Raw genomic sequence first — 15,533 nt, forward strand, 5'->3', positions numbered from 1 at the left:
CAGTACATATTTCTGAATTTCCTAAGAATAGGGATATTGGTTAATAACTGTAATAGTACAGTTGTCAACTTCAGTAATTTAACATGGATAAAATACTTTTATTAAATCTACTGTCTGTATTCTAATACTGTTAACTGACCCTCAGTGTCCTTTTTAGCACTTTTTCCTTCTAGTACAAGATCTAGTCCAGGATCAGATATTGCATTTCATTGTCATGTTGATAAAGTCTCTTTTAATCTGGAACACTTTTACAGCCTTTCTTTGTTTTTTATGATATTGTCATTATTAAAGAATACTGCCCCTACTTTTTTTTTTTTTTTTTTTGACAGCTTTAATTTTTCAGCACTTTATTTTTTTTTATTTGATAAATTTAACGCCTTTTATTACCATACCTCATTTTACTGTGCTTTGCTTTAGTGAGCTTTATAGATACATGTTTTTTTGTTTTCCCTTGTTAATTTTCTGTTTAGTTGATTTATCCATAAGTGTGAGTGGGGTATTAAAGTCTCCCACTATTATTGTGTTATTGTTAATTTCTCCTTTCATACTTGTTAGGATTTGTCTTACATACTGCGGTGCTCCCATGTTGGGTGGATATATATTTATAATTGTTATATCTTCTTCTTGGATTGATCCTTTGATCATTATGTAGTGACCTTCTTTGTCTCTTTTCACAGCCTTTGTTTTAAAGTCTAATTTATCTGATCTGAGTATTGTGACTCCTGCTTTCTTTTGGTCCCAATTTGCATGGAAAATCTTTTTCCAGCCCTTCACTTTCAGTCTGTATGTGTCCCCTGTTTTGAGGTGGGTCTCTTGTAGACAACATATGTAGGGGTCTTGTTTTTGTATCCATTCAGCCAGTCTTTGTCTTTTGGTTGGGGCATTCAACCCATTTACGTCTAAGGTAATTACTAATAAGTATGATCCCGTTGCCATTTACTTTATTGTTTTGGGTTGAGTTTATACACCATTTTTGTGTTTCCTGTCTAGAGAATATCCTTTAGTATTTGTTGGAGAGCTGGTTTGGTGGTGCAGAATTCTCTCAGCTTTTGCTTGTCTGAAAAGCTTTTGATTTCTCCTTCATACTTGAATGAGATCCTTGCTGGGTACAATAATCTGGGCTGTAGGTTATTTTCTTTCATCATTTTAAGTATGTCTTGCCATTCCCTCCTGGCTTGAAGAGTTTCTATTGAAAGATCAGCTGTTATCCTTATGGGAATTCTCTTGTGTGTTATTTGTTTGTTTTCCCTTGCTGCTTTTAATATTTGTTCTTTTGTGTTTGATCTTTGTTAATTTGATTAATATGTGTCTTGGGGTGTTTCTCCTTGGGTTTATCCTGTTTGGGACTCTCTGGGTTTCTTGGACTTGGGTGATTATTTCCTTCCCCATTTTAGGAAGTTTTCAACTATTATCTCCTCAAGTATTTTCTCATGGTCTTTCTTTTTGTCTTCTTCTTCTGGAACCCTATGATTGAATGTTGTAGCGTTTAATATTGTCCTGGAGGTCTCTGAGATTGTCCTCATTTCTTTTAATTCGTTTTCTTTTATCCTCTCTGATTCATTTATTTCTACCATTCTATCTTCTAATTCACTAATCCTATCTTCTGCCTCTGTTATTCTACTATTTGTTGGCTCCAGAGTGTTTTTAATTTCATTTATTGCATTATTCATTATATATTGACTCTTTTTATTTCTTCTAGGTCCTTGTTAAACCTTTCTTGCATCTTCTCAATCCTTGTCTCCAGGCTATTTATCTGTGATTCCATTTTAATTTCAAGATTTTGGATCGATTTCACTATCATTATTTGGAATTCTTTATCAGGTAGATTCCTATCTCTTCCTCTTTTGTTTGGTTTGGTGGGCATTTATCCTGTTCCTTTATCTGCTGGGTTCCTCTGTCTCTTCATCTTGTTTAAATTGCTGAGTTTGGGAGTCCTTTCTGTATTCTGGCAGTTTGTGGAGTTCTCTTATATTGTGGCGTTTCCTCGCTGTGTGTGGGTATGTAGAGGTGGCTTGTCAAGGTTTCCTGGTTAGGGAAGCTTGTGTCGGTGTTCTGGTGGGTGGAGCTGTATTTCTTCTCTTTGTTCAGTCGCTATGGGGAGGGAGGAGGGAGGATGCTGCAAACAAATGACACAAGCAGTGCTTCAGCCACACTGGGTCTGCCCCGCTCACGGTGCGTGTAGCCTCCCTGCCCACACTGCTCAGGCTCTAGGTTGTTCCGACGGGAACAATCCGAGGCTGGGCCTGGGTTGCATGCACCTCCCAGGTCCAAGCCGCTCAGGTTCAGGCACTCAGGTAGTCCTCAGAGGCGCAGACTCAGTTGGGGCTGCGTTTTGTGCTCCTCCCAGGTCCGAGCAGCTCAGGTGATGAGGTGTTTGGTGAGCGCCAATGCTGCGACTTATCGCCTCCCCGCCACTTGGTTATCTGGGTGTAAAACCGGCACACCTTCTCAGGCAGATGTTGACCGTCCAGACCCCCAATAAGTTTTAGTTAGCAAAGAAGCCAGTTTTATAGATAATGTCTCTCTGGGGCTGCGATTGCCCCCTTCCGGCTCTGGCTGCCTGTCACCGGAGGGGGAAGGTTTGCAGCCGGCTACCTCTGTTTAGTCCTTTGTTCCGTGCGCGGGTTGGCGGTGTCTTAGGTTAGGGCTGGCTTTTCGCATGGTAGATATCCCACAGTCTGGTTTGCTAGCCCAAATTATTTCGCTCAGATAGTGCTCAGGGTATTCAGGCCAGATTCTTACTCTCAGCGATGCGCCTCCCTACCCAGCCCCGCTTGCTAATGGCGGATGCAGGCGTCTGCGCTGCTTCTCCGCTGGAGGAGTTACCGTAGGGGCTGCAATCTGCGAGTTTTAATTGTTTATTTATTTTTCTCCCTGTTATGTTGTCCTCTGTGCTTCCAAAGCTCGGCACGGATTCGGCAGTGAGAAGGTTTCCTGGTGTTTGAAACTTCTCTCTTTTAAGACTCCCTTCCGGGACGGAACTCCGTCCCTCCTCTTTGTCTCTTTTATTGTCTTTAATATTTTTTCCTACCTCCTTTCGAGGAGTTGGGTTGCTTTTCTGGGTGCCTGATGTCCTCTGCCGGCATTCAGAAGTTGTTTTGTGGAATTTACTTGACGTTTAAATGCTCTTTTGATGAATTTGTGGGGGAGAAAGTGTTTTCCCGTCCTACTCCTCCGCCATCTTGGCGCCTTCCCCCATTTTTTGTTTTCATCTTCGCTTTATCTTTGCATTGTCTGCTAGGTGGATGGCATATTTCGTATTTACAAATCTTCTCAAGTTCCTTTCTGGAAATATTTGACCATTTTGAAATACTGTTGGTAACTATTAAATACACAAACTCTGATTTAATAAAATAAGTGTATCTTCCTGGTGGCTCAGATGGTAAAGAATCTGCCTGTGGTGTAGGAGACCCAGGTTAGATCCCTGGGCTGGGAAAATCCCTTGGATAAGGAAAAGGCAACCCACTCCAGTATTCTTGCCTGGAGAATTCCACGGAGCGAGGAGCCTGGTGGGCGACAGTCCGTGGGGTCACAAAGAGTCAGACACGACTGAGTCACTAACACTACTACTAATTTGGATTCACATGGTCCCCACTGGCTTGATCTGCCTTTCTATCTGTGACGTAAATCCAGAAATAACTATCTCCAAATAATGGTTTGGCTTTCAGAGTGGGTTATCTGATAGCTTAGTTGCTTGAGCTGATCTTCATGACTGGCTGTTGTCCACATGTTCACAGAACACTCACTTAACGCTGGGAATGTTTAAAAGGAACAGGGCAGGGCAGGGGTTGAGGGCAGAGGTCACTTTGCAAGTCATTTGTTGATCCAAAGTTGTCACCCTCTGGGTTTAACATTTCTCTGTGGAAAATTATGACGTGAAGAAACATTGTTTCTTTGTCCTTCTGAACCACAAAATGACAAGATGCATTGTCAAGGTGGAAGTCTTGTAAGTATTTGGCCTCATCATCCTTGGGTGGAGTCTGTATACCGTTGGCATTTTGCCTCAAGAAAACCCAGTACAAGTACAGACTGCCTCTGCCTGATTTATAGACATATTGTACGAGACCTTCTCACCTGAGGTACACAAAGCCCACTTGAGAGCGAGGAAGGGACGACTTCCGTGTGCGTGACACTCAATTCCTGAATTCTATTAATCATAGTATTAGAAGGTTGAATCTGATGACTTCTTCAGTATCCTTGGAAGTCTCAAATTCTGTGACTTTTCTTTTGTTAATTTATTTCAGTACAGAAGTGTTTGGAATTAAATGACAAGGAAATTACTCTTGAAGGGCAACTAACTGCCCCTATGGAAACATGCAAGGACCTTCAAATCAGCCCCAAAATGCCACAGCACATGGGTCCAGTGAAATGAATATAGTAACATGAAACATGTTACTTGTTCATCTTATCCCCTAGAGGTAGTCACTGAATATTCCTGTAACCATCCAGATGGTTTACATTCTTATGCTGATACTAGAACTTGATGCTACCTTCTATACAGGCACTAAATTGATTTTCCTGAGAATCTGACTTTTTGTTTCAGAAAAGCTTAATGTTCAGAACCATCATATATATCTGTACGATGTGAAGGAATCCGTATTGATCATCCGAGCCATCTGATAGATGTAGAAACTGAGAGCAGGCACTGAAGCAGCTGATCCAAGCTCCAAGACGTGTAGATTTTTCCTAATAGATTTTCACCAAGATCTCTCTCTAGCAAAGAGCCTCCAACGGCATGTACTACTGCTGTCTTTTCCTAGGGCTCAGATCTGCTTCTTAACTTAATTTTTCACCTGGAATGGAAAGTGAAATATGAAACCCAATTTTCCCTTTGACTTGGCCACGTGACCAGGAGAAGCCTCGTTCACTGTGCTGACTGTTCAAGTGGAGCATTTCTCTGTTTCCTGTCCGCCCATGTGCTGTGATTCCGTGATGTCTGGGGTCTTTGGGGTCACACAGCACTGTCTGCCTCATCGTTATCTTTACAACATCCCCCATAGGAAGGAGAGACAGGCTGTGGGGCTAGCTTGTTTATTTTAGGAGGAAACAGGCACAAAAAATAAATTCACAAGGTATTGGACTAAATCCCAAAGGGAGAGGAGTGGGGAGAGGAGCTGGGGGAAAAACAACACCAAGCCCATCCCAGAACATGCTCGGTCCTTGGTTTAATTTAAATAGTGGTGTGTTTAGTGGCCAGACCAGGCACAGGGCAGTGGAGAACTCTATAACTGTGGGGCTGTTCTTGTAGCCAGTTACATTCTCCAGGAGGTTACCATTAACATCTGGAAACTGAGGGGGATACACATTGAACCTCCTCAAAAAGGTGACTGCTATATGCAGATGTAGGGGCTCCACTGATGGCTCAGTGGTAAAGAACCTGCCTGCCAATGCAGAAGACACAGGAGCCTCGGGTTCAATCCTTGGCTTGGGAAGTTTCCCTGGAGCAGGAAATGGCTATCCATTCCAGTATTCTTGCCTGGAGAATCCCATGGACAGAGGAGCATGGTGGGCTGCAGTCCATGGGGCTGCAGAGAGTTGGACATGATAGCACAGCACAAGCATGCAGATGGAGATGCTGCAGCGTTCGTCTTCTCAGAGAGTCTTGTTAGATCCAGGGAGGGGTTTAATATCAGCTCCCCCAATACCCAGCAGGAGCCTGGACCACCCCCACCCCACCCAGCCTCACTGTGTGTCTGGTCAGCTGGGAGGAGGGGGAAGCCCGCTAGAGAAGAGAAGCGAGGCGGGGAGGGCAGCAGCAGCAGCGTCTCTACTCACCCCACCCCAGTGTGTTCCGCTGCTTCACCCTAGTGAAGCGGGGCGGCCTCTGCTCACAGCAAGTTGTGTATTTACAAAGGCATCACTTCATTCCCTGTGTTTCCTGAGATGGTGATAAGCTAGAAAGTGCTAGAAATCCAGACCTTAGAAGGAAGGGAACGCCCTCCTAAATGATATTGCTAGCCCAGTCTATATATGGACCAGTGATTTTGTCCATATTTATTTTTTTCTTATTACAAAAATAATATATTTTCATCACAAAACCCTTAAAAACTACTTTTTAGAAGACCAAAAAGAAGAAAATAAAAATCACCCCACCACAAAAAAAAAAATCACCTCTAATCCCACCATCCTGGTGTATGCACAGTGCAGTGGGTAAAATTACAGGCTTTGGGATCGGCATCCCTGGGTTTGAATTCTGGCACCCCTGGGAAATAGCTATATGACCCCAGGTAAGTTGTTTAACCTCTCTGACTCTCTATATCCTCACCTGTAAACGTGAACATGTTAGTTGCTCAGTCGTGTCCTAGTCTTTGTGACCCCATGGACCATAGCCTGCCAGGCTCCTCTGTCCATGGGATTTTTCAGGTAAGAATACTGCAGTGGGTTGCCATTCCCTACTCCGGGGATCTTCCCAACCCAAAAGTCAAACCAAGGTCTCCTGCATTGTAGGCAGATTCTTTACCATGTGAGCTACCAGAGAAGCCCCTGTAAAAGGGGGATAATAATAGTACATGCTTCACGGGGTTGCTGTGAGGATTACAGGGGATGATATTCATGTGAAGCTCTCCTGACAGTGCAGGAATGTTAAGAGAGCTCAGTAAATATTTGTTGCAATTCTTTATTTATAGCAGTCACTCTGCATCCAACCCCAGTAACATTTTCAGAAACAGCCTTTTCCAGTTGCGAAGTAAACTCGTCCTGGAAACAAAACAAGGACTCCCTGCACATGTTTAATTGAAGTAGCTGTTATTGTTAACTGAAGTGACTATTTTTGAAAATATATATTTAATACTTGAGTGACCCCTTAGACAACTGATGTTTATTTTGAGATGATTTGTACTCCCTATAATTAGTAACAGCCCTTTTTTAAGACACTCACAGCACTATTTAAGCAACTAAACCCTTGGACTTGCTAAAAATTGTTATGCTTCTTATTTAAAGCAATTCACTTCATTAAACCAAATTTATTTCATTTTATTGTGGTAAGAACACTTACCATGTGATCTACCCTCTTAAATTTTTAGGTGTACAGTATTGTTAACTACAGACAGGGTTGTATAGCAGTTCTCTAGAATGTACTCATCTTTCCTTGTGGTTCAGCTGGTAAAGAATCCGCCTGCAATGCAGGAGACCTGGGTTCGATCCCTAGGTTGGGAAGATCCTCTGGAGAAGGGAAAGGCTACAGTATTCTGGCCTGGAGAATTCCATGGACTGTATATAGTCCATGGGGTTGCATAGAGTCGGACACGACTGAGTAACTTTCACTTTCGCTAGGTAATAACTGAAGCTTTATGCCCTTTGCTTAGCAGTTTCCCCTCACCCCAGCCCCTGGCAGTCACCAGTCCACGCTATGATTCCAAGTCTGTTTTAGACACCTCATGTAAGTGAAATAATGCAGTATTTGTCCTTCTGTGACTGGCTTATTTCACTTGGTATAGTGTTCTCAGGGCTCACCCTTGTCACACATTATTCCAGTGTATATATACACCGCATTTGTTCTATTCATTCATCTGCCAATGGGCTTTTAGGCTGTCTCCAAATCTCAGCTACGTGGATTATGCAGCAGTAAACATGAGAGTGCTAACATCTCTTTAAGATCTCAGTTTTAAATTCTTTTGGATAGATACCCAGGAGTAGGATTGCAGGATCATACAGTAGTTTTGTTTTTAATTTTGGAGGGGAATAAATGGATCCCCTGGAGAAAGGCATGGCGACCCACTCCAGTATTCTTGTCTGGAGAACCCCATGGGCAGAGGGGTTCTCTGAGTCCATGGGGTCCCAAAGAGTGAGACCCAACTAAAGCGACTTAGCACAAACTAGATATAGATTTACTGAGTACCTACTCTGCTCAGTGGTGGATCCTGGGTGAACAGTGGTGAACAGATGAGGGGTGAAGTTTCCCTTTGGCGTTTCTGTCACATAATCACCAAATAAATATATCATTATAGAGAGTAAGTGCTCCACAAGAAAAATCACTGGTGCTGGAGAACAGATCACAGGGGAACGGATTTAGGGAGTGTCAGGTGTGCTGCAGTGGGCTTTTGGACTCCAGACATGATGATGACAGTCTCATCTAGAGCACGGGCTGTGGCAGAGAACAGACCCTCTCGCGAGGCAGGGACGTGCTGCTCTGCTTGGGTGGGGGAGGCCTCCTGAGGGCATGGGTGGTTGGAGATGGGAGAGAGGGAAGGCACTCCAGGCAGAAGGGAAGTTCTGGGCAAAGTCCTGGGCTTGGCTGGCTGGTCAGGGGGCCTTGTCCACCCCAAGAATGGCACTAGCAGCAAGGGCAGAGAGAACCATTATCTTGCATTCTTTCATTGACACACGTCTTGATTAAAACTCACGTAATAGGAAACTTGGCTTTGGGAAGTAACTGAAGCATTTTTTTCTGTTGTGCTATTAAAAATAGTCAGTCAAATTTGCTTCCTTGGGGTGTCTGCCCTGTGTTTACCTGAGCCTGGGGCCACTGTCCTGACCTCATATGCCATTTCCTGGTAAGGCTTGTCAGCAAGGACGGAGACCGTGGTCTCCACAGGGCTGTGACGGAAGCCCCCTGATTGGGTGGAAAGGGCCCCTTCCTTCCTGCCTCCTCCTCGTTCCCAGAATGTGGAACCAGGAATGCCAAGCTGGGATCTTCCACAGGACAAAGTTTCTTTCCCAGCTCCAAAAGCCATATAGCTGTGGGGTCCTTTTGCAAAAAGAGAAGCTGTACTTTTAAACAATTGAACTGATTACACCTCTGTTTTGTTCCAGACTATTACAAGTTCCACTGGAACATCTTACAGAATTGAAACGTCTGTCATCAGCACCTCTCCTCTAGGGGCCTGGTTTTAGTTCAGGTTCCACTACCTGCTGGCTGTGTAACCTTGGGCAGGTGTCTAAAATCATTAAGCCTTGGTTTCTACATCTGTGGACGTGTTCAGTCATGTCCAACTCTTGCAACTCTATAGTCCCCATAGCCTATTGCCCTCCAGGCTCCTCAGTGCATGGCGTTTTCCAGGCAAGAATACTGGAGTGGGTTGCCGTTTCGTCCTCCAGGAGATCTTTCTGACCCAGGGATCAAACCTGCGTCTCTTGCATCTCCTTCATTGGCAGGCGATTCTTTACTAACTGCACCACCTGGGAAGCTCCTATATATAATAGACTGATAACATATTTAAAATATATTGAGTACCGTGGGGACAGTTCTATTATTATATTGAATTTTATGGTCTCCACACACACTCATACATGTGCATGTATATACCCTACACCCACAGGCATGCTCACCTGGGGGTGTGTACTCACATACCCAGATCTGTGTGCCCTGGGTCTTATTTCATTCTGTGCAGCTGGAACTGATTCTCATAAACTCAGAGTACTCTCGTCCCTGGTCTGTCACGATGAAAGACTTTAAGCACCTCAGCCATGAGGCAAGACACTGTGAAATTCATGACTCTCAAAGTTTCAGTGGACAAGCCAAATTTTACATTAACTTTTGTGGTCAAGACTGTTGGAACTGTTGCTAAATCCAACTCCATACATGGCCAGATTCATGACATAGTTCCCTTGAACAGCTTTCAACTTCCTGGTCCACTCAGCAGTGTGTGGAGATGTATATCTTCAAACAAGTTCAGCAACCTTGGATTTTTTTTCCTTTTTTCCCTTCTCCCTTTCTTTCTTCTTTGCAGCCTTCTGTCCATCCCTTTTTCTTTCATATTTATTTTTACTTTTTAAGTCAGTTTTATTGAAGTACCGTACATTACAATGCCCTCACTCTAATTGTACAGCTTTCTGAGTTTTGATGAATTTGCAGATTTACTCCTGTACTCGTGTTTCTTGTGTAACCACCACCATCTTCTAGAAACAGAAACTGTACATCACCCTGAGAAGTTCCTTCTTTGATTTTGGCACTTTGTGGTCAGTCCCAGTCCCATCTTCAGTCCCAGGCAACCGCTCATCTGCTCTCTGTCACTGGAGCTTAGCTTTGTCTGTTATAGAATTTAGTGTAAATGGAATTGTACAGTTATGTGTTCTTTAATGCCTGGCTTCTCCCACTTGGCGTGTTTCTGAGTTTCACCTGTGTGTTGCATGCATCAGTAGCCCCACCCGTTTATTGCTGAGTAGTATTCCACTGATAGACGCAATGCAGTTTAGCCATTCACCCACCAAAGGACATGTGGATTATTTCCAGTTTGGGGCTATTCTGGGTAAAGCTAGCAGCCTCAATTTTATGGCAGTATGTCCCTCAGCAGCAATTCCAAGCACATCCTAGGAACTTGATAATTATTAATTAATCCATTTAAAACTTTTTTGTGTGTTTGAAATGTCTTATTAAATTCTAGGATGTTTAATGTACTTTTGATTTCCAAAGAGACATGTTCGAGAAATTGTTTAAGGCAGGGAAGTTTAGGGGAATTCCCTGGCAATCCAATGATTAGGATTCTGCACTTTGACTGCACAGGGCCTAGGTTTGATCCCTGGTCAGGGAACTAAGATCCTGCAAGCCATGCAGCGTGGCCAAAAAATAAAAAGGGAACGTTGAACGTTTTCCCACAGAATACATTGAGTCCATCAGGAAGCACTCCTGAGGGCTGTGTTGGCAAGCATGCTTCTGGGCTGGAGAAGCAGGATAGGGAGGCCCCCGCCCTCAGACATTCCCAGCCCAAGTGAGAGGCACCTGTGAAGTAATGCCATGCAGTTCTTTGAGGTGGGGAGAGTGGCAGCTAGGAGTGCCCCTCAGGAGCCCAGGAGGGCTGGAGGGCAGAGTTGGGTTTCTAAGGCAGAGTCTGAGCTGTAGTGTTCCCACTCAGAAGTTGGCACCAGGTGGACAGTGCTGTCCAGACCAAAGGCCGTGAGCTCAGAACATAAGGACACCCTGTAGGCCAAACAAAACAGCAGCTGAAGGCACGTTCAGTCTGAGGGCCACTGGTATTCAACGTTGTTTTAAGGGGTAACGCCGTCACAGACCTACTTAGTATAGCGTGGCTCACTCTAGGGGTGACAGGCCCCTGACGGCCCTCTGTGACAGAACCTCTAGGGGAGTTCATTGCTCTCCCCTGCTGAGCACCAAGGTTTGCCCTGAGCTGTCCTGGCCAGCACAGGTGTGCACAGGACTTTGTTAAGCCAAGGAGGATCCTGCGGTTGGAATCATTGCCTTGTTTTAGAAGTAACCCAGGGTCTTTGAGGGGCTTCTCATGTAGCACTAGTGGTAAAAACCCACCTGCCAGCAGAGGAGACATAAGAGGACACAGGTTCAGCCCCTGGGTTGGGAAGATCCCCTGGAGGAATGGATGGCAACCCACTCCAGTCCACAGGGTTGCAAAGAGTTGGATTGACAGAAGTGAATTGGCACGCGGGGTCTTTAGGACCAACTGGTAGAACTCCCTGTTTCACAAGCAAGGGAGGAAAGGCCACTGGCTCTATTCATAAAATACGAGCAGTCTCTGCTCAGTCAGTATATTTTATCAGCTATCTTCTGAGCACTGATTCACGTGGCTCGAGCATCACTGCATTGTCATCTTTACCCAGTTTAATTAGGGAAATTTGATTTTCTCCATGGCTGCAGGCTGTACTTCACCCCAGCCAGGCATCTTTCAGCAAATCTTTATTTTGCCCCCACCAGGCACTGGGAATTGGATGCAAGGGTTTTTCAAATAACCAGGTCATAACATTTTAGAGAACTTAGCTGCCAAGATGATTCTAAATGCTTCACCCATATACTCCACAGCCCCGTGAAGTATATGGACACCAGTATTAGCCCCATTTTACAGATGAAAAAATGAGACACAGAGAGATAAAGCAGCATGCCCCAGGTCACAAAATTAGTAAGTGGTAGAGGTAGGATTAGAATCCCAGGCAGCCTGAATCCAAAGCCCACACTTTTGATAATCACTGACTTGTGCCACTGTGAGGAAGATATGGTCCCTACGGTTAAAGAATTTACTATCTAATGAGAGAACCCTGTACATCCATCAGGTTATAATCCACTGTGTAAAGTCATTTGATAGGAGAACAAGCAAAGGGCTCTGGGAACCCAGAAGACGGAGGAAGGGATCAACAGTTACTGTTTAGTGGGCACAGTTGCGGTTTGGGAAGGTGAAAAGAGTTCTGGAGATGGATGGTTGTGATGGTTCACAACAATACGAATGCACTTAATGCCACTGAACTGTACACTTAAAAATGGTAAAATAACAATAACAGCAACTGCATGTGAGGAAAAAATTGAGCAGACCAACTTCTCCCAGCTTTGACAATTCTTTGCTTTCTTCTGAGACACTTAGTGATTTTTTTTTCACCTTTGATTGTGTTGCCTAACATGTGACAAGCCATTCTTTTACACCTCTTAATGACAAACAAAGCACTTCTACCTACCCATACTGCTTAATCCTTACCAAGCTTTCATCATGACTTTAAAACAAAAGAATACAGACATGCACCTCTTCCTCCAGAGGTGAGGACTGGCTACACTTTAGCACACTTAGATCTGGCAGCTCTGTTCCCAGTAACTTTTTATTTCACTGAAGCATTGGAACGAAGTGTTTTTTAAAATAACTTTTAGGAACCCAAATTAAAGTTGAAACACACATGTTACTGTAGAGGTCAACCAGTCAACCCAGGCAGCCCATGGAGGAAGAGAGACAAGTCTGCATGGCTGAATTTACACTGTGCTCACATACAGAGGAGGTGACAGCTATTGGTGTGGCAAGTTTCTTTTGGCACTGGTTGTAAAAGCATACATAGTTTGGAAATATTCAAATGTGGAGATAGATTGTTTACCAATCATGGTCCTTGGTAGCAAACCAAAGAAGCTAACTAACTTGAGCAGAAAAGGAGTTTTCAGAAAATCAGGCTGTTCACAGAATGGATAGGAAGACTGGAGAGCTGGGCTCAAAAACTAGGTTAGGAAGCCACTGAAGTGAAGTCGCTCAGTCATGTCCGACTCTTTGCAACCCCATAAACTGTAGCCTACCAGGCTCCTCTGTCCATGGGATCTTACAGGCAGTAGTACTGGAGTGGATTGCCATTTCCTTCTCCAGGGGATCTTCCCAACCTGGGGCTTGAACCCGGGTCTCCTGCATTGTAGACAGACGCTTTACCATCTGAGCCACCAGGGAAGTCCTATCACCATCTAAATTCAGCCATCTCTCCCATAAATAAATTCTCATTTTCCCTGTGTCTTTGCATCATTCCCTTAAGATTCAACACCATCCTCTGGTAGGAGAGGATTGCATGCATGCTAAGTCACTTCACTCGTGTCCAACTCTTTGTGACCCCACGGACATGGGGATTCTCCAGGCAAGAATACTGAATGGGTTGCCGTGCCCTCCTCCAGGGGATCTTCTCGACCCAGGAATTGAGCCCGCGTCTCTTGCATCTCCTGCATTGGCAGGCGGGCTCTTTATCACTAGCACCACCTGGGAAGCCCAGGAGATGATTGTCTGATTCTAAATCACCTATCTGTACCCCAGCCTGCCAACGAGTGATGCAAGAGACTGTCCATCACACCTTCAGCATCTGTGGTCCCCAAGGAACCCATGCTAACCCCCATCCAACAGGAAGAGCATTCAGCAAAGGACAACCGGTGTCCTCCCGAGTGTGCATGCCAGACACAGCCTTTTCTTCAATCTGTTTATGAACCTTCAGTTACCAAATGAGAGAGACACTGGGTCAGAGTGACAAGTCCATCCTCCCTATTGGAAAAGTAAATCCACACACAGGGCCTTCAGTGGGTGGCTTCAAAACGTCATCGCAGCCCCCAGGGAACAGCGCCGTCTTTCATCCACTGAGCATCTCCTACCCAGGATCTGGGCTTTCTGGTGCACAGGTTAGTCTCAAATGACAGAACCCACATTACCTTAGGAGGAGGTTTGCTCTGGCCTCACAGGGACAGAACCAAGTGAAATGTTAACTCAGAATCTTCATATCCTATGCTATGACCTGTTCCATAGGTCTTCGCTTTTCCTCTGATCTAAACTGGTGCTGACAGCAATGAAAAACTCTAGCCCACATTCTGGAAACTGCCTTTGGTCTCCTTTCCCCCCAGGGAATCAGGGAGTCCCTCAGTGAGACAGAAAAGAGAAGTGAAAGGCCTGAGCTGGCAGCATACACACATGCGCGGTGACATAAAGCCCTGCATCCAGGGCTGTGGTTTCCTCTGGGGAGGAGGTTGAGGACAGGGCTTGGGGAGGGGGTCACGGAGGGCTTCAGCACTTTTGTGAATGTTCTCTTTATTTAAATGTATCTTTTTATTTTTCAAGTTTTGGCTGTGCTGGGTCTTCATTGTGGCACGTGGGCTTTCTCTAGCTGTGGCGCATGGGCTCCGTAGTCGCAGCTCGTGAGGCTCTCTAGTTGTGACCCCTGGGCTTAATTGCCCTGTGGCATGTAGGATCTTAGTTCCCCGACCAGGGATCGAACCCCCTCCCTTGCATTAGAAGGCAGATTCCCAACCACTGGACTACCAGGGAAGTCCCTATTTAAATGTATCTGAATCCAGTTTGCTTGCCCAGTTACTCCTCTTACACCTGTTCTTCAATTCATGGAAACTTTAGTCCATGGACCCCCTTTATTTCTGTCTAATAGCTCATTCTCCTTTAGGCCTTCATGTACTTTAGAGGCCTCGCTTCCTCCATCCCCAGAATCAACCAGCATCTGCAAACCCATGTAACATGTTTGTATTCGAGCTGTAGTACATGTCCAAAGGTTACTTTTTTAACATTGTACTGCTGCTGCTGCTGCTGCTGCTAAGTCGCTTCAGTCGTGTCTGACTCTGTGTGACCCCAGAGATGGCAGCCCACCAGGCTCCCCCGTCCCTAGGATTCTCCAGGCAGGAACACTGGAGTGGCTTGCCATTTCCTTCTCCAGTGCATGAAAGTGAAAAGTGAAAGTGAAGTCGCTCAGGTTGTCTACTTGAAAGTTATACAGTTGTGTCCGACTCCTAGCGACCCCATGGACTGCAGTCTACCAGGCTCCTCCATCCATGGGATTTTCCAGGCAAGAGTACTGGAGTGGGGTGTCATTGCCTTCTCCGTTTAACATTGTAAGTGAATGTTATCATGCTATACATGTCCTTTTGAAACTGATTTTTTGTGTGTGTGAGATTTGCCTGTGTTGACAAGTGAAAATCTAGTTCACCCTCGCCGCTATGTGGTATTTTGTTATTTAAATAAACTACACTTCATTTTTTTTTAAGTATTTGAAGCAAAGAAGGTCAAGTGAAAATTTCTTAAAGGTACAGGTTGGGCACGTCAATGTTCATCACATTATTCTCTAGACTGTTATATGTGTTTGAAAGTTTTCCAGATCTAAAAAAAGAGGCAAGAGCGTGAAAAGTAGGGTCAGGAAATATCCCTTTTGGGTTCTGACTGCACTGCTTTGAGGCTTGATTCTAGAGCTAATCAGCCTTGAGAATAAAAATAAGCCTGGGAGGCTGGCCCCTTCTGTTTGCTTCTCATGGGACTTACCTCCCTGAGAAATGCTCAAAAGCCTTGACCACAAGCCGAGAGGAGTGTTGATTTGGGTGCGTGATTTGGAGTGTGTTGGTACACAGCCAAGGT

General features: G+C 44.7%; 1 protein-coding gene across 1 annotated transcript in view; it reads left to right on the forward strand.

Annotated features, from left to right (window-relative positions):
• The window catches only part of EHD4 (EH domain containing 4), a 92,064-nt gene that overhangs the window by 55,901 nt on the left and 20,630 nt on the right, over window positions 1–15,533 (forward strand). The gene's annotated exons all lie outside the window — the stretch shown is intronic.

The sequence above is a fragment of the Bos mutus genome, chromosome 10, assembly GCF_027580195.1.
Source record: "Bos mutus isolate GX-2022 chromosome 10, NWIPB_WYAK_1.1, whole genome shotgun sequence".
NCBI lineage: Eukaryota > Metazoa > Chordata > Mammalia > Artiodactyla > Bovidae > Bos > Bos mutus.